Genomic DNA, 27,537 nt, shown 5'->3' with positions numbered 1-27,537 from the left:
CCCTATTTCCATGGCAATCACTATTCAGTTTTTTCTCACAAGAGTTTTGATTTTTTCTAGAACTTTATGTAAAGGGAATCATATAATACATAGTCTTCTGTGTCTAGCCTTTTGCATTTAGCATAATGTTTTTGAGATTCATCCATTTTATTGAAAACATCCATAGATTTTTTTTTCTTTTACGAGCAGCATTACTTACATGGCTATGCCAAAATTTTTGTAGCAATTCATCAGTTGATAGATTAGTAAGGTTGTTTTCAGTTTTGGGCTGTTATGAATAAACTTGTTACAAATCTTTGTGTATGGGTCTTTGTGTGAGTATTTGTTTTCATTTCTTTTGGGTAAATACCTAGGAGTAATAAATTCTGGGTATTATTTTCTTATGGGGTTGTTGGCATTTATTATGCTGTCCCCAGAGTTTGACTTAATCCCCATTTAATCTCCATGTTTTACACTCAACCTTCCTCATACATGCCATGTTTATGCGTTAGGCCTCTCTAGACCTCGGCAGGGTAGGTCAGGTCCCCACCTACCTGTAATTCCCTCTGTGCCTACACTGTAATGTGACTTCCTTGGTCCTTTTTTCTCAGTAATCACTTCTCTGTACTCTTTCCATATTGATAGCCAGGAATTAGTTGAAATATTTTGGCTATCAACAGTTCCTTTCCCATGCTCATGAAAGATGGAACTCAAATAGCCTTCTCTGACTACCCTAGCCTTTATTAAACTTTCCTAGTCATTGACATGTTTTACATCTCTTAAGATCCGTGTTAACTGTTGATACGATGTTTAAAAAAATTTTTTTAAATATTTATTTTTGAGAAAGAGAGAGAGAGAGAGACAGAGTGCAAGCAGGGGAGGGGTAGAGAGACAGAATCCGAAGCAGGCTCGAGGCTCTGAGCTATTAGCACAGAGCCTGACATGGGACTCAAACCCATGAACCACAAGATCATGACCTGAGCTGACGCTGGATGTTTAACCAACTGAGCCACCCAGGCGTCCCTCTTGAGAGGGTTTTATTTGTGCATGTGTTTCTTATCTATCTCTCCTACCAGAATGTGAGCTTCATGAAGGCAGGGAATTTATCGCATTCACTTTCTTTCTCTTTTTTTTAATTTAAAAAAAAATGCATATTTATTTTTGAGAGAGAGACAGACATAGCCTGATGCGGGGTTCGAACACATGAGCAGCAAGATCACAACCTGAGCCAAAGTTGGACACTTAGCAGACTGAGCCACTCAGGTGCTCCTATTGTGTTCACTTTCTGATCCCAGCACTTAGCACTGTTCTTGGCATATAGTAAACACTGCATAGATATTTCTGATGAATCAGAGATGCATGAATCCTCATCCTGACAGTAAGAATATATCATAATCTGGTGTCCCTTAATTTCTTTAATGTGAATCTCTGGATCTCCTCAAGCTTATACTCTTACTGGATTTTACCATGAATCATGATTTCAAAACTTGTATATGCTCTTTGCTTTTCTTTTTCTGTACTGAAATTATACTCATCCTTCAAGGCCTGATTCAAGTCTTCTCCACGAAGTTTTCCATGAGGATAACATTGCTTTTCTTCCTCCTGTGAACATTGACTGTATAGATGGTCTAAGTAACTATTTCATGGTTTCTTTATATTTCTTTATAATCTAATTATGTCATGGGTTAGTTTTGTCTCCCTGACAGAACTATAAGTTCCTCATAGCCAGAATCCCCTTTTATATCTGCTAAGAAGTGTTGGTCTGTATATTAGCTTTTAAGCAAATTTATGGTGCTCATATTTATGTAGATATATGAGGATTATAGATTACATAGAAGGCTACTAACAGTATCATCCATCCATCCGTCTATTCATTCCATAAATATTTATTCAGTGTTTTTTATGTGCCAGGTAGTGCTTTATATTTTGAGGATACATAAGTCAATAAAACAGCAATAGAGACAAAAAATCTCTGAACTTTTTGAACCTATGTGTTTTGGGTTGACAGCAAAGACAATTTAATAAAAAAAATACATTACATGTTAAGTAGCCATATATAAAATAGGATCTTCAAATTTGAGGGAGAAAAGGAACTCAATAATTGAATTAAAATGTAATCATCAGGCCTTCAACAGCTTATAAAAGACATTTAACCTTATCTTCTATTTAGAAATGGAGTCTCTGGTTTGAGGAGGGGCAAAGAAGGCAGAGCAACATGGACATTTGCTGCTTCTCTGATCCCTGAAATGCATCCAGGTCAGCACCAGACCATTTTGCACAAATAGAAAATTGATCTGAGGACTCACACAACAATCTACATTGGGCCACAGAACTTGACAGGTACACAGCACAAAGAGGTGAACTGGGGGAGAAAAGCTGCAGAGGGTGCAGAGCTGTTTTTGTTTGCGAAGAGAGTATGGAGACGGGGGGGGGGGTGGGAGGGGGAGAGTACAGGAAAAGTACTCTCCGTGAAAGCAGCTAGAATTAAAGAGTAGAAACGCCCACAAGGAACTTAACAAGAAAGGGACAAAGGAGAAAGGAAAGGGTTTCAATACTATTAAGACTCTATAAACAGGGGAGCACAGAGTCAGAAACTCTGCAACTCACTATCTGGCAGAGCTCTGGTGGTAAGGGCAAATCCCCAGGAGCAGACAGCGGGGTCCTCAGGGTCCTTGGGCCACACGGGGAGAGATGGCTCCTCTGCTGGGAGGACATTTGGTAGAAGCCATGAAGTCTCCCCACAAAGGTCCCAGCGAACCCCAGATTACAGCCACATTTTCTGGTGTTGGAACAAGGATGCTAGGGTGTGGTGAAGACTGGTGCCAGATGTGTGTTGTGATTTACCATAGTCCCTAAACCACTGCTGCTATAGGATCATGCGAAATTTTTCTGGAGTGGCCTGGCACTCAGCCACAGTCTCTGGGCCTCTACAGTGGCATAGTCACGTGAATGTTCCTGGGGAAGGCTGGCACCCAGCCATTTTTTGATGAGACCCTCCCCCAGAGAGTCAGAGCAGGTCAAAGCCTCAGGGCCCTCAGAATTGAGGGGTTTGGAAACAGCCCCATCTGAGATAAAATTATGGAGGGAGGTACTGCTTGGCAGGCTGACTGCTTGGACATGGACAGTATAGAAGCAGGGAATGGATAGAAGCCTGAGACAAAGGAGGGGTGCATGATGGCTGGTTGGTAAGAGCACAGAGTTCTAATGCTAGAGACTGGGAAGCTGTGTGATGCCGTTTTCACCTCTCCCATGCATCCTTACACATGTACCTGTGACCCTCACTGATCCACCACAGTAAGCTAAGCAGCGCCACCTCGTGGAGAATGGAGCAGTTATACCAAGCCTTGTCCAACTGCGCCAACCAAGCCCTAGAGGATCACCACAAGTCTCTCTACCTGCTTACTTTACCGACTATAAAGTGCTTCATAGTTTTACTTCTAAAGGAAACTGGATGTAATTTCATGCAGATTTCATTCTGTTCGCTGGTCCATCTATTCATTTTTTTGTTTAGTTTCTTATGCTTTGACACAGAAAGAGAAAAAATTTTTTCTTTAAATTTTTCTACTATATTTTAAATTTTTTAATAAAAATTTTTAGTCTATTTTACCTTCTTCATCTCATTTTATTCTATTTGATTGTATACATCTTTTTCAAATTTTAAAATTTTTCCTACTGTTTTTCCTTTTTAAAATTTTCATTTGTTTTCCCTTATTTCTCTACTTTATCAAGCTTCCTTCAACAATCAGACCAAAACACACTTAGAATATAGCTTTCTTTATTTGATTTTTTGTGTGTTGCTTTAAATTTTTTAAATTTTATTTTTAATTTTATTATTTTCTTCCTCCAAAATGATGAAATGAAGCAACTCACCCCAAAAGAAAGAGCAGGAAGAGATAATAGCCAGGGACTTATTCAATGCAGATATAAGCAAGATGGCTGAACTAGAATTTAGAATCACGATAATAAGAATACTAGTGGGGGTCGAAAAAAGCATAGAATCTCTTTCTGTGGAGATAAAAGAAATAAAATCTAGTCAGGATGAAATTAAAAATGCTATAACTGAGTTGAAATCTCAGATGGATGCCATGGTGGCAAAGATGGATGAAGCAGAGCAGCAAATATAGAGGACAAGTATATGGAGAATAATGAAGAAGAAAAAAAGAGGGAAAATAAGGCAAAAGAGCACAAAGAAGAATTAGAGAACTCAGTGACTCATTAAAAAGGAATAACATCTGAATCATAGGGGTACCAGAGGATGAAGAAAGAGCAAAAGGGATAGAAGATTTATATGAGCAAATCATAGCAGAAAACTCCTGACCTGGGGAAAGACACAGACATCAAAATCCAGGAAGTATAAAGAACTCTCACTAGATTCAACAAAACTGACCATCAACAAGGCATATCATAGTCAAAGTCACAAAATACACAGACAAGGAAAGAATTATGAAAGGAGCAAAGGAAAACAGGTCCTTAACCTATAAGGGAGACAGATCAGGTTTGCAGCAGTCCTATCCACAGAAACTTGGCAGGCCAGAAAGGAGAGGCAGGATATATACAGAAAGGAGTGGCAGGATATATACAACATGATGAAACGGAAAAATATGCAGCCAAAACTTTATCCAGCAAAGCTGTCATTCAAAATAGAAGGAGAGATAGTTTCCCAGACAAATAAAAACTAAAAAATTTTGTAACCACTAAACCAGCCCTGCAAGAAATTTTAAGGGGGACACTCTGAGGGGAGATAGATAAAACAAAACAAAAAAGACCAAAAGCACAAAGACTAGAAAGGATGAGAGAACACCACCAGAACCTCCAACTCTACAGGCAACACAATGGCAATAAGTTCTTATCTTTCAGTACTCACTGTAAATGTCAATGGATTAAATGCTCCAATCAAAAGACATAAGGTAACAGAATTGATAAGAAAACAATATCCATCTATATGTTGTTTACAAGAGACCCATTTTAGACCTAAAGACACCTTCAGATTGAAAGTAAGGGGATGGAAAACCATCTATCATGCTAATGGTCACCAAAAGAAAGCTGGAGTAGCCATACTTATATCAGAAAATCTAGACTTTAAATGAAGACTGAAACAAGAGATGAAGAAGGACACTACATCATAATTAAGGGGTCTTTCCACCAAGAAGTTCTAACAGTTGAAAACATTTATGCTCCAAATGTGGAGAAACCCAAATATATAAATCAATTAATCTCAAACATAAAGAAACTCATTGATAATAGTGCCATAAAGGTAGGGGACTTCAACACCCCACTTACAACAATGGACAGATTATCTAAGCAGAAAATCAAGGCAACGATGGCTTTGAACGACACACCAGACTGGATAGACTTAACAGATATATTCAGAACATTTCATCCTAAAGCAGCGGAATACACATTCTTCTTGAGTGCACATGGAAAATTGTCCAGAATGGATCACATACTGGGACACAAATCAGCCCTCGACAAGTACAAAAAGATCAAGATCATACTGTGCATATTTTCAGACCACAATGGTATGAAACTCGAAATACACCACAAGAAAAAATTTGGAAAGGTAACAAATACTTGGAGACTAAAGACCATCCTACTAAAGAATTAATGGGTGAACCAAGAAGTTAAAGAGGAAATTAAAAAGTACATAGAAGCCAATGAAAATGATAACACCACAGCCCCAAACCTCTGGGATACAGCAAAGGCAGTCATAAGATGGAGGTATATAGCAATCCAGGCCTTCCTAATGAAGGAAGAAAAGTCTCAGATACACAACCTGACCTTACAACTCAAAGAGGTGCTGGAAAAAGAACAGCAAATAAGACCCCAAAACAGCAGAAGATGGGAAATAATAAAGATTAGAGCAGAAATCAGTGCTATTGAAATGAAAAAACAAAAACAAAAACAAAAACAGTAGAACAAATTAATGAAACCAGGAACTGGTTCTTTGAAAGAACTAACAAAATTGATAAATCCCTAGCCAGTTTGATCAAAAAGAAAAAGGAAAGGACCAAAATAAATAAAATCAAGAATGAAAGAAGAGAGATGACAAACAACACTGCAGAAATACAAACAATAATAAGAGAATATTATGAGCAATTATATGCTAATAAATTGGGAAGAAATTCCTAGAAACATATACACTACCAAAACTGAAACAGGAAGAAATAGAAAATGTGAACAGACCCATAATCAGTAAAGAAATCGAATTAGTACTCAAAAATCTCCCAAAAAACCAAGAATCCAAGACCAGATGCTTTCCAGGGTAATTCTACCAAACATTTAAAGAAGAGTTAACACTTACTGTTTTGAAGCTGTTTCAAAAAATAGAAATTGAAGGAAAACTTCCAACTCATTTTATGAGGCCAGCATTACCTTGATTCCAAACCAGACAAAGAACCCACTAAAAAGGAGAACTACAGACGAGTATCCCTGATGAACATGAATGCAACAATTCTCAATAAGATACTAGCCAACCAGATCCAACAATATATTAAAAGAATCCTTCACCACGACCAAGTGGAATTTATAACTGGGATGCAGGGCTGGTTCAATACCCACGAAACAATCAATGTGATACATCACATCAATGAAAGAAAGGACAAGAACCACATGATCCTCTCAATAGATGCAGAGTAAGCATTTGACAAAATATAGCATCCTTCTTGATAAAAACCCTCAAGAAAGTAGGGATAGAAGGATCATACCTCAAGATCATAAAAGCCATAAACGAGAGACCCACTGCTAATATCATCCTCAATTGGGAAAAACTGAGAGCTTTCCCCCTAAGGTCAGGAACACTACAGGGATTTCCACTCTTGCCACTGTTTTCAACATAGTACTGGAAGTCCTAAGCTCAGCAATCAGACAACACAAAGGAATAAAAGGCATCCAAATCGGCAAGGAGGAAGTCAAACTTTCACTCTTTGCAGACGACATGATACCCTATATGGAAAACCCAAACAATTCCACCAAAAAACTGCTAGAACTGATCCATGAATTCAGCAATGTGGCAGGATATAAAATCAATGCAGAGAAATAAGTTGCACTTCATACACCAATAATGAAGCAACAGAAAGAAAAATCAAGGAATTGCACCATTTATGATTGCACCAAAAGCCATAAAATACCTAGGAATAAACCTAACAAAAGAGGTGAAAAATCTATACAGTGAAAACTATAGAAAGCTTATGAAAGAAATTGAAGAAGTGACACAAAAAATGGAAAAGTATTCCATGCTTATTAATTGGAAGAATAAATATTGTTAAAATGCTGATACTACCCAGAGCAATTTTGATATTGAATGCAATACCTATCAAAATAACACCACCATTCTTCACAGAGCTAGAACAAGCAATCCTAAAATTTGTATGGAACCAGAAAAGACCCTGATAACCAAAGCAATCTTGAAAAAGAAAACCAAAGCAGTAGGCATCACAAGCCCAGACTTCAAGCTGTATTACAAAGCTGTAATCATCAAGACAGTATGGTACTGGCACAAAAACACAGATCAATTGAACAGAATAGAGAACCCAGAAATGGACCCACAAATGTATGGCAAACTAATCATTGACAAAGCAGGAAAGAATATCCTATGGAATTAAGACAATCTCTTCAGCAAGTGGTGCTGGGAAAATTGGACAGCGACGTGTAGAAGAATGAACCTAGACCACTTTCTTACACCATACACAAAAATAAACTCAAAATGGATGCAAGACCTAAACAGAGGACAGGAAGCCATCAAAATCCTCGAGGAGAAAGCAGGCAAAAACCTTTGTGACCTCAGCCACAGCAACTTTTTACTCAACATGTCTCCAGAGGCAAGGGAAACAAAAGCAAAAATGAACTATTGGGACCTCATCGAGATAAAACAAACAAACAAACAAACAAACAAACAAACAAACACCTTCTGCACAGTGAAGGAAACAATCAGTAAAACTAAAAGGCAACTGATGGAATGGGAGATGATATTTGCAAATGACATATCAGATAAAGGGTTAGTATCCAAAATATATAAGAACTTATCAAACTCAACACCCAAAAAACAAATAATCCAGTGAAGCAAAGAACAAAAGACATGAATAGACACTTCTCCAACGAAGACATCCAGATGGCCAACAGACACATGAAAAGATGCTCAACATCACTCATCATCAGGGAAATACAAATCAAAACCACACTGAGATACCACCTCACCCCTGTCAGAATGGGTAACATGAACAACTCAGACAAAAACAGATGATGGCAAGGATGCGGAGAAAGAGGATCTCTTTTGCATTGTTGGTGGGAATGCAAGCTGGTGCAGCCACTCTGGAAAACAGTATGGAGGTTCCTCAAAAAATTAAAAATAGAACTACCCTACAACCCAGCAATTGCACTACTAGGTATTTATCCAAAGGATACAGATGTGCTGTTTCGAAAGGGCACATGCATCCTGATGTTTATAAGCAGCACTATTGACAATAGCCAAAGTATGGGAAGAACCCAAATGTCCATTGACAGATGAATGGATAAAGTTGTGGTATATACATACAATGGAATAGCACTTGGCAATCAAAAAGAATAATATCTTGCCATTTGCAACAACGTGGATGGAACTGGAGGGTATAATGCTAAGTGAAATTAGTCAGAGAAAGACAAATATCATACGACCTCACTCATGTGGAATTTAAGATATAAAACAGATGAACATAAGGGAGAGGAAGCAAAAATAACATACAAACAGGCAGGGGGACAGAACATAAGAGCCTTAAATATAGAGAACAAACTGAGCTGGAGAGGTTGTGGGTTGGGGATGGCTAAATGGGCTAAGGGGATTTAAGGAAGACACTTGTTGGTATGAATACTTGGTGTTATATGTAGGGAATGAATCACTGGATTCTACTCCTGAAATCGTCATTGCACTATATGCTAACTAACTTGGGTGTAAATTTTTAAAAATAATAAATAATTTAATTAAAAAAATAAACCTCAAAAAATGCTTCTCTGTTCTATTTTAAAACAATAAAAATAACTATGTGGGGTCAAAAAGGGAAAAATATTATTGCATTTGCTTCAATGGGGAGTAGTTTGCAAACAATGAGTATGGTCTTCTAACGTGATCCGAATAATCTCTGCTTCATTGTGAGCCACAAAAGTTGATTTAATGTAACTCTGAACACTGCCAAAGTTGAAATTTCATTCCTGACTCTAAATCAACACATCATCAGGAGAGAAGGTTTGTACCTTGAATTGCTTGGGGCATGTTGGTTGCAGTCATTGCTTTCTGTATCCCTAGGCCATTCTCTCCTAAATCCCCTAAATCTAAAATCTCAAAATAATCCTCTTACTGTCTTCTTTTCCAAAAATCCACTCAGAGTGGATCACATGAGTGAACTTCCTTGTGGAATTCTATCTCAATCTCTTCTCGGGACCTCTGTCCATTAAGAACCCTTAACAGGCATGTCAACAGTAGGTTTATAGCTAAAAGTTTTGGTCCAGCGGCAATGTTTACACAATTGCATATTTTGGGTCATTCACATTGTATAAATATTGTCAGGCTTCGCTATTCAACAGCTTGCCTGTATTTTGTAGAGTATATGGTTTACTTTCAGAAAGTAGCCCTTGGAGGAAAGTTAAAAATTGAGTATTAAAATTTTTTAATAGTACTGGCAAAGAATGAGAAAGAGTATTATTAGATTAGCAAATATATTGGTCAGAAATATTAATGACTATCAAAAGTAAATATCCATTGATATAAAAATTCTACAGTGGGAAGCAGTAATGGATTTTAAAGCTAAAACTTATATGAACTTTTAAAATGTGTGATGTAAATATACTCCAATAGGAGTATAGGAATATGGAATTCATATTTTAAAGATGGGATTAATTTCTATTTGTTTTTAATTTTTATAAATGTCAAAGTATAATGTGTTATGAACAATGCAGAGAATAGAATTTTTGAAATTTCCTAGAGCATTCATAATTTATCAGTGCTGGCTGTCTTCTCCCCAAACACCTTGGTATTTTTGAAATAAAATTATAAAAGAGTGTATTCAAGATCTGGATAAAAGGTTTCCTGGGATAAGGAGGAAAGAGAAAAGATTTGAAGGCTATACACTGTATCTTCCTGACATTTTTCATTTCACATTTTTAACTTGATTGCATGTCCATTTATTCATTCAACAGATATTTATTGATCTGTTATTTGCTTGGCACCATTCTAAAGGATGAAGATATAGTAATGAAAAAATATTCCTGTCCTCACAGAGTTCTTAGTGCGGCAGGGGAGATATACAAAGGAATAAAAAGGTAAAAAAAAATGTAGGATACGTTAGATGGCAATATGTACTGAGGTTATAAGACGAATAAAGGAGGGAAGTGGGTTGAACTTTTAGTTAGGCTGCCCAGGGAGGGCTTCACTGGGAAAGTGACTTGAAATACTTGAAGGAGTTAGAGAGCACGTATCTGGGGAAAGAGTGTTCATGGCAAGGAAACAGCAAATGTAAAAATCTTAGGTGGGAACAGGTTTGGGATGTGGACAAAAGGAGGTCAGCATGACTGGAAAAGAGTGATTGTGTCAGTGAAGCCACTGATACTCTTCTCTGCCTGTATAACTGTAAGAATACGGATAGTCTAACAGGTACTCTTTTCCTACTATTCATTAGTGGTTCCAGATCCATGTCAACCGAAAACAATGGCCTATTTCAGGCCAGTGCTTACTTTCTATGTTTTTATTTTTTTAAAGACTTAATGTTTTAGATTAGTTTTAGGTTTAAAATATCATTACAAGGGAAGTTGAGGGATTTTTCATTTACCCCATCCCTGCATAGCTTCCTCTGTTATCAACATCATGCACCAGAACGGATTTTATTAAGTTTTTTAACCAAGGATGAACCTACATTGACACGTCATAAACACTCAAATTCCATATATACCTTAGGGTTCTTTCTTGGTATTGTATATTCTATGAGTTTAGACCAATGTGTAGTAACCTATATCCATCAATTGCAATATCATACAGAGTATTTTCACTGCCCTAAAAATCTTCTGTGCTCCATTTATTTGTCTCCCATCTTCTGTACTGCACACATTGATTTATTTACTACCTCCTCAGTTTTTCCTTTTCCTAGATGTCATACAGGCAGAATCAAACAGCATTTAGCCTTTTTAGACTGGCTTCTTTCACTTACTAACATGCATTTAAGGTTCCTCCATGTCCTTTTATGTCTAGATAGCTCGTTTATTTTTAGTGCTGAATAATATTCCCTTGTCTGGATGTACCACAGTTTATTTATCCACTCACCTACTGAAGGACATCTTGGTTGTTTCCACGTTTTGGCAATTATGAGGAAAGCTGCTATAAACATCCTTGTGCAGGTTTTTGTGTGAACATAAATCTTCAACTCTTGTGGGTAAATACCAAAGAGTGTGATTGCTGGATCATATGGTAAGAATATGTTTAGTTTTCTAAGAACCCGCCAAACTGTCTTCCAAAGTGGCTGTACCATTTTACAATTCCACCAGCAACGTATGAGAGTTCCTATGGCTCCACATCCTTGCCAGCGTTTGGTGTTGCTTACTTACTTTTCATTTCTAAGAGAAGTGTTGTTTCTGACATGAATTAGAATAGAATTAATTTGTCAGTCTATTCCTTGCTTTGATCAAAGAAAGGACTTGGGGAAATGAAAAGCTCTAATGTCTTCGTTAAATTAATTGAAATATGTAAAAATTTAAAAAGCAAAACTGAAAAAAATTAATTGACATTTTGCCAACTCCAATTTAATTCAACACACATTTTATTGAGATCCTCTTATGTAACAAGTTAGCTGCTTGTTCCTTTGGGGGATATGGTTAGCAAAGAGCCATGGACTACAACTTTCTCAGTTCCAACCTTCTCAGGGCTCTTTAACAGAAGAACCTAATAATTTGTTCTAATAATACTGTCCCATTTATCTGTTGCTTTGGTCTGAGTGTCTTGCTTAATTTGCTTGCAAGCTGTGTTTTCTTAATACAGAAATTTATTATGCCTCAGTGAAGTAGATATTAAATACTACTCTCATTTTTTTTCAGAATAGTAGAAAGATTTCCAATGTTTGTCCTCAGATGCCTGTGAGATCCTTGTTATTCTGTGTCTGGTGCAGATGCTTCTAGGCGTCCACTTTGCACCTGCAGAAATGGGCAAACCGATGCCCATTGTTTTGCATCACACATAACTTCAGAACATGGCTCCTCTTCAGAACATGGTTCCTCTATCCCAGAAGTACTTCAGTGTTAAACAGATGAGTTTTCTTCAGAAAGAATTTTCTGTGTATCCATTGTCAGAGCTAACATATCTGTGATAGTTCTTTCCCTGACTACACTGGATACTGTGGATCTTTTCCTTTTTCTTTTACTAAGGTTTATATAGATTTTACCCTTCACTTTTCTCCCTCTTCCTCTCATTTGGTTTTTGTGATTTCCATCCAATATGCTTGCACCTGGATTCCCTCTATTTTGAAAGAAAGTTTTATTTCTCACAATGCATTGGTGAATATTATTTGCTACACTGTGTTTGGAAGGATTCTGTGACTGAGTCCAGGTTCAGGAGGAGAGAGTGTTGGGATTAATTAGTAATGAGAGAGTGTCAGGAAATAGTAGTTGTTGCAGGACCTCACTGTCTGTACTGTTGGCTTGCACGGATGGTGTAATCCCCTTGGACCAAGCCTACCATTCTTCTTGTTTTTATGGTTTATTTATTTTGAGAGAGAGAGAGAGAACACAACTGGGGGAGGGGCAGAGGGTGGGGAGAGAGAGTCCCAAGCAGGCTCCACACTCATCATGGAGCCCAATGCAGGCTCAATATCACAACAATGAGATCATGACCTGAGCCAAAATCAAGAGTCGGACACTTAACCAACTGATCTACCCAGGCGCCCCCCAAACCTAATCCTACAGACTGCAGCATGAGGTCATGTCATGCACAGTTCAGGTCCTTGAACTGCCATATCTCAGCAAATGTTCGATATTTGGAAGGAACTACTTGCTCACTTTGGATACAGAATATACTCAAGATATGCAAATTTGTCATATATGATTTTTAATGGGATGAAGCCTTTAATAGTTGATATCACTTGGGATCATCTATTTCAGACTTTCTGTTTGGTAGACTATCTATGGTCAATGGTATTAGCAAGTGGGCTGGGTATCTGAAAGACTCATTAAGTTTCAGATTCCTGAAAATTTGAGGGATTTATTTCCCACTTTCTGGAATGCATGCTACTAAGGCATTTAAAGTGCCTGCTAGTTCCTGTTCATAAGGCTCAATAACATGATGTCATCAAGGTAGTTAACGTGATATTGTGTAAAATTCCAAGATGATCAACATCTTTGAGTGCTAGATTATGTCAGACAATGGGAAAGTTGGTATAGTTGTGATGCAAGAGTGTGAAGGTGAGTTGCTGTCCTTGCTAAGTGAGAACAAACTGTTTCTGGTGAGACCTGCAATTTGGTATAGACAAAAAGTCATTTTCTGGATCAATAGCTGCTTACCAGGATCCAGAGGTTGTATTTATTTACCCCTTGAAAAATGAAATACTGTATCTGAAGTAGCTGCCCAAGTTGGAATAATGACCTGCCTGACATTATAACAACCCACTATCCACCTGCATTTTGCATAGGAAAAAAAGGAGAATTACATTGGAATGTGATATGAGTTATCATCCTTTCACCTTTCAGATTTTTTTTTTTTTTTTTTTTATTATTATTTTTGGGACAGAGAGAGACAGAGCATGAACGGGGGAGGGGCAGAGAGAGAGGGAGACACAGAATCGGAAACAGGCTCCAGGCTCCGAGCCATCAGCCCAGAGCCTGACGCGGGGCTCGAACTCACGGACCGCGAGATCGTGACCTGGCTGAAGTCGGACGCTTAACCGACTGCGCCACCCAGGCGCCCCTCACCTTTCAGATTTTTGGTGAACTCCATGCTCTCTGTAATTCCATCGTGTTCAGATGTGGCTTACTGCTCTGGTTGAGAGAGAATGTTTCAGAGCCCACTACCTCATCATCATACCATAACAGCCCTACCTCCAGAGGTAAGAGAGGTCACATGGTGATTCTGTTATAAACATGACTATTCAATTTATATATGCAAGGTCTGGGGATATAAATATAGGCCCCCAAATCCACTTTATCAGTTGACCTCCATAAGCCCCACATTGACCAGTGGACCACAGTGGCAGTATAAATCAAGAGAGCTAGAATCTAGTAATCTTGAGATAGGACCGGATGTTTTCCTTTTCCCTGAGCGTGATCACCCTATATATAAGCACCTTTTGGAAGGCTTAGAAAATATTTCAGAATATAATTATGGTGATTCTGGATAAAGCCCCTGTACTCTGAGTTTATGAACCTGGTTAGGGCTGCACTGGGGGAGAAGAGGTGCTTCACCATTGTGGTGATCCCAGATAGATTTCTGCTCACTTGGGCTAGAATTTTTATACTTGATCCTAGCCAAAAGGCCGAGAAACGATGGGCTAGAATTTTTAATTATAATTATGATATAATCTATACTTACTATAGATATATTAATATACATATAATATATATGTATATATATACTATATGTATATACATATACATATATACATATATATGTATAATATATAATATACATAAATATATATATATATATATATATATATATATATATATATAATTATTTAGTGGGCTACCTATTTGTCTTATTGAAACACTGTGATCAATAAGCCTTACTGCAGATACCTGCAGGTCAAATATAATTGTTTATTATGGTAATTATGCAAACCTTGCCTTTAGAGGTTAAGTTGGCCCCTAACATTCCAGAATTTCACTATCCACTTTAAAATCAGAAAGCCCATTTCAGTTGTGGCTTTTCTCACCATTATCCCTAGCTTATGAAAGACAGCCATCCACCATAAAGCTCTTCTAAGCATATAGTGGCCACATCATTAATGCATTTCTCAACACTTAAGGGAAGAGGGAGTACTCTGGACTCTCAAGGGACATGTTTGTGTGGATATTCAGGTTTACTCCAGGGTTCCTATCTTTCTAAGCCTTTTGGTCTTTTCTTCTATTTTATGCCAAGGAAGTTCTGGCATCTCATCCTGATTGAATTAGGTCCATGTTTCAGTAATCATCCAAGCCAACTGTTGAAACTCCTCACATTTACCTCATTCTCTATTAAGTTAAACCATAATAATATACTTGACTTCATCCAATATTATGTGTTACCCTCCTTGGTCTAATATGTATAGAATCTACTCCCATGGTCATCCTCTAAGTTTCTGCCAATGTCTCTTTGCAAAAATCTTGCTATTATTTTGGAATATGAACTCTCTTCTCCCACATGTGACTTGGCACTTGCCTCCATGGACTGTGTTGAGACACAACTCTAGTTGCAGGTCTTGAGGCAGTGAGAGATGATGAGGAGAATACACATCCTCTTTGAAGGCATCAGCCATAGAGGAGCTTATAGAGTCTTCAGGAAAGGTAAGGCTATGCACCTCAGAACCTAAGGAGCTGCTTCTGATGGCAAGTGAGGCTCAGAGATATCAGATTAAAAATACTCAACTCTGTCTAAGTTGAAAAAAATTTCCTCCTTCCAAGTTCAGGCATTCATTCCTTCTAAACAATTCCTAAATTTTTACATAAGAAACTCTGTCTGTTAATTCATCTCATATTGTAATTATGTAACTCGCAAAATTATATTTTGATTAGTCATACCTGCCTTATGAATCCAAGAAATAAGAGGTTCTTTCATGGCTACTAATGATACTTCCTGGTCTTCTGTGACTTGATGGCAGAGAGAAAGCTCGTTCCCAGTTCTTATAATTACATTTACTACTGTAACTGTCAAGGACTTCAGCTACTTTGTTACTCAAAGCCTTGCCTTCCGTAGGAAATTCATCCCAAGAAGCCACAGCCATAATTTAAGTCATTTTGCTATTGTTGCCTGTTACAGATTACCAGCATCCCATTTGTCATTGGCAACGAGATTTCACGCTAAATTGTAAAGCTAAAGAGGTAAATAACCCAATTATAGAATCCTATCTTTGAGGGTCAGCTTCCTGGGTCCACTCATGCTACCAAGTCTTCTATCAATCAAGAGCCAACAACAGATATTTCACATGGAGAACTTTAATATAAGGAATTGGTTACTTGGTATTTTAATTATGTGTTGTAACCAATAAACCAGTTACCTCAAAATTTAATAACTTGAAACAGCAATAATACAGTTATTATCTCACAGAGCTTCTGAGGTTCAGGAATCCAGGAGAAACCTAGGATCCCTTATGAGATTGCAGTCGAACTGTGAGATGGCATTGCAGTTATCTGAAGGCTTGGCTGAAGGTGGAGGATCCGCTTCCAAGATGGCGCACTCATGTAGCTATTGGCAGGAAGACCTCCGCTTCTTGCTGGCAGTTGGCAAAAAGTGTCAGTTTCTCACCACGTGGGCCTCCCCACAAGGCTGTTTGAGTGTCCTCATGACAGAGCAGTTGGCTTCTCTCAGGCAGTGATCTAAGAGAGAGAGCAGGATGAAGCTGTGATACCTTTGATGACCTAGCCATACACCATCGTGTCTGTCATAGTGTACTCATCTGAAGCAAGTCGCTAAGTCCAGCCCACAATCAAGGGGAGGGGAATTAGGATCCACCCTTTAGAGATAACAGTGTTGAAAAATTTGTGACATATTTTAAAACCACCACTCACCAGTATTTTCTAATACCTTTCTAATACCTCTAATTCCTTAAAGAGCAGAAAAGGAATGCGAAGGTTAAGTCCAATATTAGTATGTGTGAAAGTAGCTACTACTCTTGGTGTTGAAGGAACAAAAGGGCGCTGGTATATGTAGTGGCTCAGAGGACTGGTCTGTGTGGCTGGCGCTTTGAGTGATGAATACCATGTGGCTGCTGTGTGGATCTCTAAGGAGGCTACCCTGTGACTATTGTTCAGCTCTCTGGGGGAGACACTCATGCTTTCTGAAAAGTGCATGGTGTCGCTGGTACTCTGTTGCTGGAGGGGCACAGCCAGCCCTGAGGGGCTGAAGCAATGTTGGTATGGTATTTGTTTTCTGCTGCTAGAGGAAAACTTATAGGAACTGTAAATAGAAAAAGAGTTCATTCTTCCCTCCTCCTGTCTTTCAATTTCACACTAGTCTCTTTCACTGACAGAAACTAACAGGAATCCATCTGGCAAGGGAATATTGAAAATATAGTGCAAAGAAGCAGAGAGGATGGGTTGACTTGGCACTGAGAGATAACAGGTAACTAACTGGCATAGCCTGATTTGGGCTTATGTTTTTCTTGCAGGTACTATGTCTCAAATCGCCCTTCTTAATTCTTCACAATGAACTATGAAAACCATCATATCTGGTCCAGATCCCTGCATAACCTCTTCCCAGTAAGTGGCTGGTGGCTGTATGAATTGGGTACTCTGTATTTTTTTTGATACTCTGTATTTTAAAAGTACTTAAGCAGATTTGTGGTAGATGGCTTTTAATAGGATAAAAGCTTGAAAAGTGGAAATCATTTGAGAACTTCATCAATTTCAGAACCCCAGTAGCCATTTGCAAATTGATGGTATACATAGGTTGGATATCTAGACGTCTCCATCATGTCACCAATAATGGTCCAACTTGTCTTTCTTCCCCTTTTGCGTGTTCTGCTGGCAAATATGGTAAATATTTCCCAGTTTATAGTTGTCCTGTAAGGTTTTTTCCAGGCCAGAGCTGAACCAAATGACCCCTTGAAAGTTCACAGCTCTAGATAAGATTATGAATTGGGCACTGTTTTAGATCTCTGCAAAAGAATATTGTCATTGCATGAGTAGTTCAGAATCTTGCCCCTTCCCAAATATTTTTTGAACAATTAACCCGAAATGTGAAAGTTCTTCCCGTTCACTTTGCCCAACACCATATCATATCCCAGTTGTTTCATATCCTGAACAGGTTTTGTTCCCAATCTAAATTCTAGGAGCTGCCACCAGGGACGCTAAGTTGCTCTGGCATTTGATATGCAAGGAGTGTCTGCAGTCCATGTGAGTAAAAGAGTTCAAATAGATTTCTGCCATCTTCGCTTATACCATTCTCCCTTTACATTCTCATCGCACAACCCTTAAAGAATGTTCCATGTTAAAATAAATTTAGTAGACACTATCAGGAACTTAATGGAAAAATGCACAGTAGAAACTAGCAATTGAATGACATTTTGCAGTTTTGCTCGTGGTTTATGAGACTTCAGTTTGGTCTGGCCACTCACTTCCTGGCCAAACAATGAGGAAGGCAGAATCTGTCATTGTCTCAGTCTTTCTTTTCCCTTTAGAGTTCTATTTCTTCCCTCCAGGGTGCGATTTTATGTCCCACTCTGATGGTGCCTTTGTGATTGGATGACCTGATATAATTCACAGCTTCCCTGTTTATACATTTTCTCATTTAAATAATCAACTCCTCTCTTTGGATGTCCACTAGGTACTTCTCACTTAAAATGCCTTGACTAGCTCCTGATCATTGCACTCCCTTCCCCAAAATACACACTACCCTCAATCTTTCCACTTCACTTCATGAAAACACCATCCTCCCAGTTGCTCAGGCCAGAAACCTGAGCTTTTCGTTTTTTCTAATGTTTGTTTTTGAGAGTGGGGGGGAGGGGAAGGGACAGAGAGAAACGGAGACCCAGAATCTCCCAGCTCTGAGCTGTTAGCACAGAACCCGACACAGGGCTCCAACTCAAGAGCTGTGAGATCAGGACCTGAGCTGAAGTCAGACACTTAACCAGCTGAGCCACCCAGGTGCCCCTAAATCAGAGCTATTCTTGTCTCTTTTCTTTCTTGCAATCCTCATAATCAGTATGTTAGCCAATCCTATTGGCTCCGCTATCAAAATGTATCCAGAATCTGTCTACGTCTCACCATCCACTACCACTACCACTCATCCACACTGCTGTCTCCTCTCACCTTAATCAGTGCAACAGACTCCTGCATGGTTTATCTGCTTCTGTCTTTGCCCAGTTCAGTCTCTTCTCAACATAGCAGCAGCATGGTCCTTTACATGTACAGTCAGTCCAAGCATGGCACTCTTCTGCTCAAACCCTCCAATTGCTTCTCATCTCACTCAGCCTATTTTTCTTAATGTTTATTTATTTTTAAGAGGGAGAGAGAGAGAGAGATACGGAGCACAAGTGAGGGAAGAGCAGACAGAGAGGGTGACAGAATCCAAAGCAGGCTCCAGGCTCTGAGCTGTCAACACTGAGCCTGATGCAGGGCTCAAACCCACAAACCGTGAGATCATGACTTGAGCCGAAGTTGGACGCTTACCTGACTGAGCCACCCAGGAGCCCCAGCCTAAACCTATCTTGAAAATGTCCCCCAGGGTTCTGTGATGACTGGAGTCCCTCACTCGTCCTCTGATCTCATCTTCTACTTCTCTTCCCTTTGTTCTCTCGAGACGAAACACACTGTTCTCTTTGTTCTTTTCTTTTAACAAATCATATGAATTCCTCTCTCATGATATTTGGATTAGCTTTTCCCTCTACCTGGAAAACCCCTCTTGCTCTGGTATTTGCAATCTTTGCTCCGACCCACCACCAGTCTTCTCTCAAATGTTATCCTCTCAGTGATGACCTCCTGATCGCTGAAATTAAATTGGAAGCCACCTTCACTTTCTGCCTCACATGTTCTCTCCCTCTTCCCAATTTTATTTTTATTCATTAATCACTATTTGGCAAACCCGAGAAGCCAAGAAAAAATACATTTTACTGATATATTGTTGATTGTCTATCTCTCCCCAATATAATGTAAGCTATATGAGGTCTTGGATTTTTGTCTGTTTTGTTCATTCCTGTGTCTCGAGTTCCTTGAGAAGTGCTTGGCACATAGTAGGCCTTTGGCAAAGATTGGCTGAATGAAAAAATGTATAAGTACATGCATGAAAAAATCAATCTCTTAAACATAATATGGGGGAGACTAGATGATCTATAAAGCCCTTTCAATCTAAATCTAGGAAAATGAGGCTCAGGGTGGGATTCCTTCCTGACTGCAGTATAGGCAATATATTTAACATCTGGTAATTTACTAGCACTGAATAATAAAAACCATTGCCATTCACAAACAACCACCCTCTCCTTATTGATCATGTACACAGGCTACCTACCAACCCTGCTTCTACCCAGGAGTATCTACATTTTAAAAATGTTCTGTTAAAGATCGAGAAGCCAAAGGTTATCATTTTGTAATAGAAATTTCAGCATTCTAGTGTGCCAGTAGTAGTAAATATTTGACAATTCATCACACCTCTAGAAAGTATGTCTTTTCTGTACACTCATAAGGTTAACCCTGAATTTTTATATAAATCTCAGAGATCTAAACATACTAGAAGTAGAATTTGTATGATGTTTTCTCCCTGGGGTAGTATAATTTTTCCTGCTCTGGTTTGGTTGTTGTTTAGCAGTTGAGTGGAAAAACAAAGCAGTTGGGTGGGTTTTTGTTTTTTGGGGGGGGGGTTTTGTTTGGTTTTTTTTGAGTCCTTAGGAATATATTTGAGGAGGTTGACACTAAGAAGGAAGCCCTCAAGGAGCTCTCAGTAATGAAATAATTAGCCAGCAAGGTCATCTCCAATCTATGTCGGCATTTGATAGTGGCATAATATGCCCTGCTTTAGCCTACTTTGCGCATCGTTATTTTAGACAAAAAATATATATGGAGAAGGACTACATAAAAGACAGTGACAAGATCTCCAGTTCAATGGCAAAATATGAAAGGATTCGTTCATTCATTCATTCAACAAATATTTATTGACTGCTTACTATATGCAAGTCACTTTTTTAGGCTTTTGTGACCTTTTTCACAGAACGGGTTGCACATTTTATTCGTTCATTCACACAACATCAGTTGAGTGCCAAACATGTCAGATACTGTGCCAGGTACTGGCTATACAAAATTAACTGATTATGGACCTTGTCACTGGGAGTTTTATTTCCAGGAGGAGGGAGACATGTTTTTGATATCTGGGCAAAGTGCAGGGGGAGGGCCTAAAGGAAGGGGTGGTCAATTCTATCTCAAAGTTCTGGTAAGATAAAGAATTCCTAGAGAAGAGGGTGACTGAATGAGTCTTGGCAAATGAGTAGGTGTTTGGACAGGAGGTTGAAGACAGGAGGCAGACTTCTCAGGCAAAGGGATTCAGTAAGAGCAAAGGCAGGGAGTTATGAAACCACATAGAAGAGTCAGAGTTGTAAGAATTGTGAGGTCAAGACAACTGTGAGGACAGATAATTTAGGGTCTTCTATGTCATTTTAAGAATTTTGCTCTTTGTTCTGTAAACTATGGAGAGCCTTTGAAGGATTTTAAGAAAGAGGGATACATGGTCTTTCTTAGCTTTTAAAGATCACTATCACTTTGGTAGCATTTGGAGAATGAATTACAGGAAGTGAGGTTAGACACGGGGAGACAGTTAGGGGGCTATTTCCAAACTGAGATAAAGGGTGACGCAGCTGAACTCTGGCAATCAAAGGGGGAAGGAGAGGATGGTATAGGTATGAAAAATGGTAAGGACACAGGGTTGACACAGTTAGCGGAGGGAGGTGAGATGAAGAGAGAAGAAAAGAAGAAATTCTTGCTTTCTTGCTTGAGTAAAGGAGAAAGTGGTGGTATCTTCTACAGAGACAAGAAACTTAGGAGGAGAGCAGTTGTCAGTCTTGACAGGAAGTCTGGTTTTGGAGTTGTCTGTGTGGTCCAGCTAGAGATCCATACATAGCATCCGCCAGTGGGCACTGGTAATCTCATTCAGAAGGTGTTTGTAGAGGAGACAAGATTGGGGATCGGTAGCAACACGAGGGTGGGCTGGGGAAGAGTCTGCTCAACACTGTCCCCGCAGGACTTCCCAAACCTTTAAACCAGAAATAGGCTCATCATCTAAAGTAGACTTTTTTCAGTTAATGTATTTGAATCAAGATCCAAAAAATGCAGCTGAATAAATGGTATAAAATGACTTAAGGTGGTTCTAACCATTCACTTCCATGGTTACAAGCAGGGAGTCTACCTTAACTGCAGTGATCATGTCCATGTGACTTGGAGGCCCTGAGCAGGAGCTGACTAGGCCCTGGTGGTGCTTTTCCACCTCCTCTGATTGCGGGTTAAGACTCAATATTGAAGTATTAGAATTCTATTTCTTGAGTTTCAGACTAACTAGAGTTAAAATCTATTCTGCCCTGTTAAGTGGTAGGGCTTAACATTTGCCTATTATATATATGCACTATAATAATAAAGTTTTGGGGCGCTTGGGTAGCTCAGTCGGTTAAGTGACTGACTTCAGCTCAGGTCATGATCTTGCAGTTCCTGAGTTTGAGACTCACATCAGGCCACCTGCTGTCAGCACAGAGCCTGCTTTGAATCCTTTGTCACCTCTCTCTGCTCCTCCCCTTCTTGTGTTTTCTCTCTCTCTCTCTCAAAAATAAACATTAAATAAATAATAACAAAGTTTCCATGACTTGCCTCCAAAATATTTAGTTGCTTCCATACCTGTGGCTCCATAACACTTCTTAATACTCTATTATGGTTCTAATCTTATGCTATTCAAAGTATGCTTTCCATGACATTCTCTGTTAGACTCTGTCTCCAAGCACAGGGGACCCACCATATTCATCACTGTATCCAGTCTTAAATATAGTAGGTATTCAGTTATATTTTTGAGTGAATGAACAACGTTTTGTGGAAATAGCACCTGATTGGCCCCTGAAGTTTCAACATACTTCAATTTGTTTGTTTGTAGCTGCAGCATGTATACCCTCCTTGGGAAGTAAGTGATTTTATTATCCCTATTTTACAACCGAGGAATGGCTCTGAAGAGGTTAAGTGGCTTGGACAAGGTTATGCAGCCAGAGAGAGATGGGACCCGAACCTGGGTGTTCTCATCCCAACTCCTTCCCTTTGCTCTCTGCATTGCTGTGCCTGCCCAAGGAGAGGTTTTAAAAGAGCACTGGGCCCTTCAGAGAAGTATGGGGTAAATGAGATTTTGTCTCAGAACATGGACGCTGGGAATAGAGGTGAAACACTACATCCACTGCCAATTTTGTCTAGAGTAGCCTTGAAAGCTAACATTTTATAAAGGCACCACTGAGCTCAGATTTCCACAGAGGGCAGGTCAGCAGTAATCCTGGCATGATGTGCTCTCAGGCCTGTGACCACAACATAATGCTAGGGAAAGAAGTCTTACAGTCAGTTTGGGGACTCCATTTGAAAGAGCAGGTGTGGTTGTAAAGAGCCAGGAATACAGGGAGTGTGAGTTACAGGGCAGATGTTAAATATTCATCTCCAGAAAGGATCATTGAGGTTTATAATAGTATTGACTGCATTCTAGTTTTTTCTTCTTGGTTCAGAAAAAGGCTTCTGTTGCTGTAGACTCCAAGTGCAAGATTTAAAAATTCTGTGTTAAAGGCAAATAAACATTATTCGTGGTGGCAGAATTGAGGACACTTAAATGAAATGCTGAGATGGTTAAATTAGTCTAAAAGGGGACATGCCCTCTACCATTTTTAGGGCAAGAGCTCTTTCACTTAGGCTCTGTGGGGTGGTGCCTAATGGTCAGATTTAAAAAAAGAAGGAAGGCAGGAAGGAAGGAAGAAAGGAAGGGAAGGGAGAATGTGGTGGGAGCAAGGCTTCTTGTTCCCCTTCTGGTCCTATTGTGGGCTGGTGTACATTGTATATTACAGGAAGAGTTTAAAGATGGCAGCCAGTAAATGTTAATGCCTTGTTTTCTTACAACTTCTAAAGAATTGGAATTTGCCATTCTGCTTCCTAGTGTTTACGTGTGCATGGGGGTCTCCAGCAGGGTCTCTGTGATTTCTCTTTTTGTATGTATAGCAATTTGTTGCAAAGCCTTACATTCAGTTCTTTAGTTACATCTCCCAGTACAGACACTTTTTTCAAAGATCTTTGGGAAAGGGAATGCCACTATGTGCAGTCATTATCCTCATAAAAGAAGTCACCAAATGGTGTCACCTCATTTCTTCTTCCTGCTTCCCTTGCTTCATCTCCCTGACGACAGTTTCTAAGTACCTCGGCTCTGTTCTTTCTTTTACTGCATTTCCCTTCATCACTCAGTTGCTCATCAGCAAGAAACAACAACAGTAACAACAAACCTGCATGTTTGGCCAAATGACCTTTCCACTGTCTTACCGGTTTTTGTCTGGTTCCACTTTGCGATGACAGAATGGAAAATCCTTGAAGGCAGGTGCCATACTTTCCCTTAATTTAGAATCAAAACCAGGCATCTTTTGAGTACTTATTAAATTTTATATACAAAGCATTATACAACTTTGATGGAATGACCCCAGACATACTTTATTCTCTCTTTTTATTTTATTACTGTTTTTCTTTTTTAGTGGCTGCTGAAAATAGGAAAAGGTGGGGGTAGGCATTTAGATGGGGAAAGACATTTCTCTAAATGTCAATACTTATGAAACGCCATTTTAAACCTTTATAAATGATTATCTTCCTCAGTACTGATGAGGCTGTTTCACATTGCTGCTCAATTTATTTACTCAGGAGACCAATTTATTCCACTACCTCTGTACTAACTGTTTGCACTGACATCTAGGTCTGCTTTGAGCAAGCAACTGTGACAAGTTGTTTATTGAACTGTAAACAGGTATTGTCTGAATCTAAACAATGGCTTTATCTAATTAGGAGACCCTGGGCATCATCTTAGCCCCATGTGGCTATTCTAACCCAGTCTAGCATCTCCTGCAGATTCCCCATGCCTTTTCAAATCCTCACGCTCACATTAAAACCCTTCATCACAAAGTGAAGAATAATCCTTATTTTGTCCTATAACTTTACATACTGGTGCTTTGTGCGAAAGGGCCTGACTATAATAAGCCAAACAAGGATGGCCCAATTTAGAATGGTTGAATAAGAAAAGGAAGACATGAATGAGACATAAAAAGAAAAGAAGGATGAATAAAGATGAACTGGGTCTGTTACTTAGGCTGTAAAAATATCTTGTATAAATTAAAAAACATTTTCTTTACCAAAAGGGGTCTCGCTGAAACGATGGCTATCTGAATGTTCAGACAAAAATACAGGTATGATTCTGGGAAGCCTGGTGGGAGAGCTGAGGGGGAAAAGTTAATTTCCCCGGGCTCCGATTGAAATAGAACACGTTCAAAAGCGCTCGGGGACCCTCATCTTACCCGCCATTGCTTTGTGTCTGAAGATGCTAATTGGGTGCAGCAATCAATGTCTTTTGTTTTCAGCTGTCAGCACTTTTCTGAAAGGCTTTGCCCAATGGTGGAGAGAGGAAGCTCTTAACGAAGCTTCCCTTTTTGGTTGCTATTATTATTATAGTTTCCTCTCGGAAGGGGAGAATTAATTGCAATTTTGAAAAAAAAAAATGTCACTGCGGTGAAGTTTTCAAATGTGAGGCCAAACATAGATATCTTTCTAAAAAAAAAAAAAAAAAAAATTGACAGGGGGATGCCCCGCTGGCATGCATTAAAAAGAAAAAGCTGTATCAAAGCGAGCAGGGAGATGAGATTTCTTTTCCAGTCACTGTATAGATACTCTGTGTATTTTATCATAAAGCCAGACTTTCACGTTCTTTTTGTCTCCTCCCAGGCATCGAAGACTTGCTTTCTTGGTCGCTTCCTTAACGATTTGTGTAATTGGTTTCACTCACTGAGGCCCAATTGGTGGGCTCATCGTGAGCGCCTCATGAAATATGAATCTATTTAAAAATTAATCGTAAATCAATATTAATTCAATAAAATATTTTAATCTGAGGCATGAATATTTTATGCCTTCCTCCAGACATGCAGATTTCAAAAGCCGTTTTCATGTTTCTGACAGGCCGTCCGGTTTTGCCAGGACGACGTTGAAACCTCCCTCCTGGCGGGGGCGCGGGCCACGTTCTTGGCGCCAGAGCCGCCGGGTCAGCGCTCGTGTTTATTCAGATGCAAATGAGCCGGCGGCGGCGGCGGAGGGACGCGCGGGCAAGTTTACCCGGTTTCAGTTCCTCGTGTCTCCGCCCCGCGGCGCGCGGAAAGGGAGTCTGGCGCAGCCCTCCGGGCTAATCCTTGTTCACACCAGGTTGGACTCCCGTCAGACCTGGCGGGCCGAGGCACCTGAAGGCTGTCCCTGACAAGGGGCTGTACAGAGATGGACTGCCACCGATCTGGGCGAAATGAGCCAGTTGCACCCAGCTGATAAAACCTGAGATTTACTGGAGCAGACAGGCCGGGGCTTACGCAGGCTTCTCTCTCTATTGAAACCCTGTCTGTCACCTGCCTCAGTCATCTGCCCTGTCAGGCATCATCAGCTAAAACAATGGAGTGGTGTCTGAGTTTAGCTGAAAAGAGGGCGATGTCAGATTACAGACAGGAATGTGTTATTCTGCTCAGTGGGGTTGGGTCCGCCTGTGTTTCCCTGTCTGATTTCGCAGAGGGTGGTTGCTCCACCGGGTGCAGAAGAAAGGCGTGAAGACCTTAGGGCTGAGGTAATGATAATGAATCAGGAGGGGGGCGGGGTGGTTCCCGTACTGATGCAGTACAAGAAATGGTAGGTAGGTAATGGCTACAACAATAATTTTCTTCCTGTCGGGCTTTCCCTCTTCATTTGTCTTTAATACATCTCTGCGGTAACCTGATGCCCAAGCTATGCTGGTGGACAGAAATAAGCTCCCAAAGAAGAAAACGTAAGCTGGATGCATTAAAAATTCGTTGGCTATGGCTCTTCTTAGGGGAGCCATGGTAAGTGAGGCAATTGAATTACTGAATGTTTTCTGTGCATGGCCCAAGCCCTGGAGAACAAGTCTATATAGATTAGAATAGCCCCAAACTAGGAAGTGGAGATTATGAACACGGTGGAGGATTTCAATAAGATGCCTGACAGAAAAGAGCGGAGTCCTTCGCATCCCTGCGGGTCCCCAGAGCCCGCGAGGAGACTTGTGTGTAGTAGGCCTTCAGCAGACGTTGCTGAAGGAATGAATATGTATATATTCGTCTTTGACAGTTATTGAATTTGCCTTTGCAGTGTACTCTGGACACAAAACTGAGCCCTAGAATTGATATATACGCTTAAATGTTCAGTAATTTACTATTGTATTTTCCTTCTCGAGGAGAAGGTTGTAGCTTCGTAAAAATGTATTGCTGCTGTATATTGAAGCTCAGGGAATGTCAGCACATCAATCAGTTCCCATGACAGGGCTCTCTCTTCTGTGTGTGGGAGGGCACTGGCAATAAATGTTCCTTCTGAGGTGTCCCCTGGCACCCAGATTACCCGCCTCTTCCATTTCCCTCTTATTTGATTGGTTGGTTTGTTTCTGAGTGTGCCTGAGTAGGGTCCCTTGTCGCCTTTCCTAAGCCTATTGAATGGGAGGTGTGGATCAGTGCCCCCAGAAGACCTGGGTCCGCTGTGAAATTTAGAGACGGCCGTGTCAGGTTAACCAACTGTTTGGTTTTGCCCAAGAGGGTCCCAGTTTTTTATTTTTTAATTTTTTTTTATTTAAAAAAAATTTTTTTTAACGTTTATTTATTTATTTTTGAGATAGAGAGAGACAGAGCATGAATGGGGGAGGGT

At 39.7% G+C, this 27,537-nt stretch overlaps 1 long non-coding RNA gene across 2 annotated transcripts in view; it reads left to right on the top strand.

Moving 5' to 3' along the window:
• LOC144617221 (uncharacterized) overlaps positions 1 to 27,537 on the top strand; it is a 58,360-nt gene that overhangs the window by 1,289 nt on the left and 29,534 nt on the right. The window contains exons 2-7 of one of the 2 annotated variants that reach the window (XR_013557479.2): positions 2,150 to 2,319; positions 10,144 to 10,266; positions 13,901 to 14,027; positions 17,283 to 17,373; positions 17,946 to 18,009; positions 25,810 to 27,227. This is a non-coding gene — a long non-coding RNA (uncharacterized LOC144617221). Of the gene's footprint in view, positions 1 to 2,149; positions 2,320 to 10,143; positions 10,267 to 13,900; positions 14,028 to 17,282; positions 17,374 to 17,945; positions 18,010 to 25,809; positions 27,228 to 27,537 lie in introns of those variants that run through there. The other variant, XR_013557478.1, reaches the window with a different exon arrangement.

Source organism: Panthera onca, chromosome C1 (genome assembly GCF_046562875.1).
Source record: "Panthera onca isolate mPanOnc1 chromosome C1, mPanOnc1 haplotype 2, whole genome shotgun sequence".
NCBI lineage: Eukaryota > Metazoa > Chordata > Mammalia > Carnivora > Felidae > Panthera > Panthera onca.
Note: the sequence above shows the minus strand (reverse complement) of the source record. Positions and strands in the feature narration are given on the sequence as shown.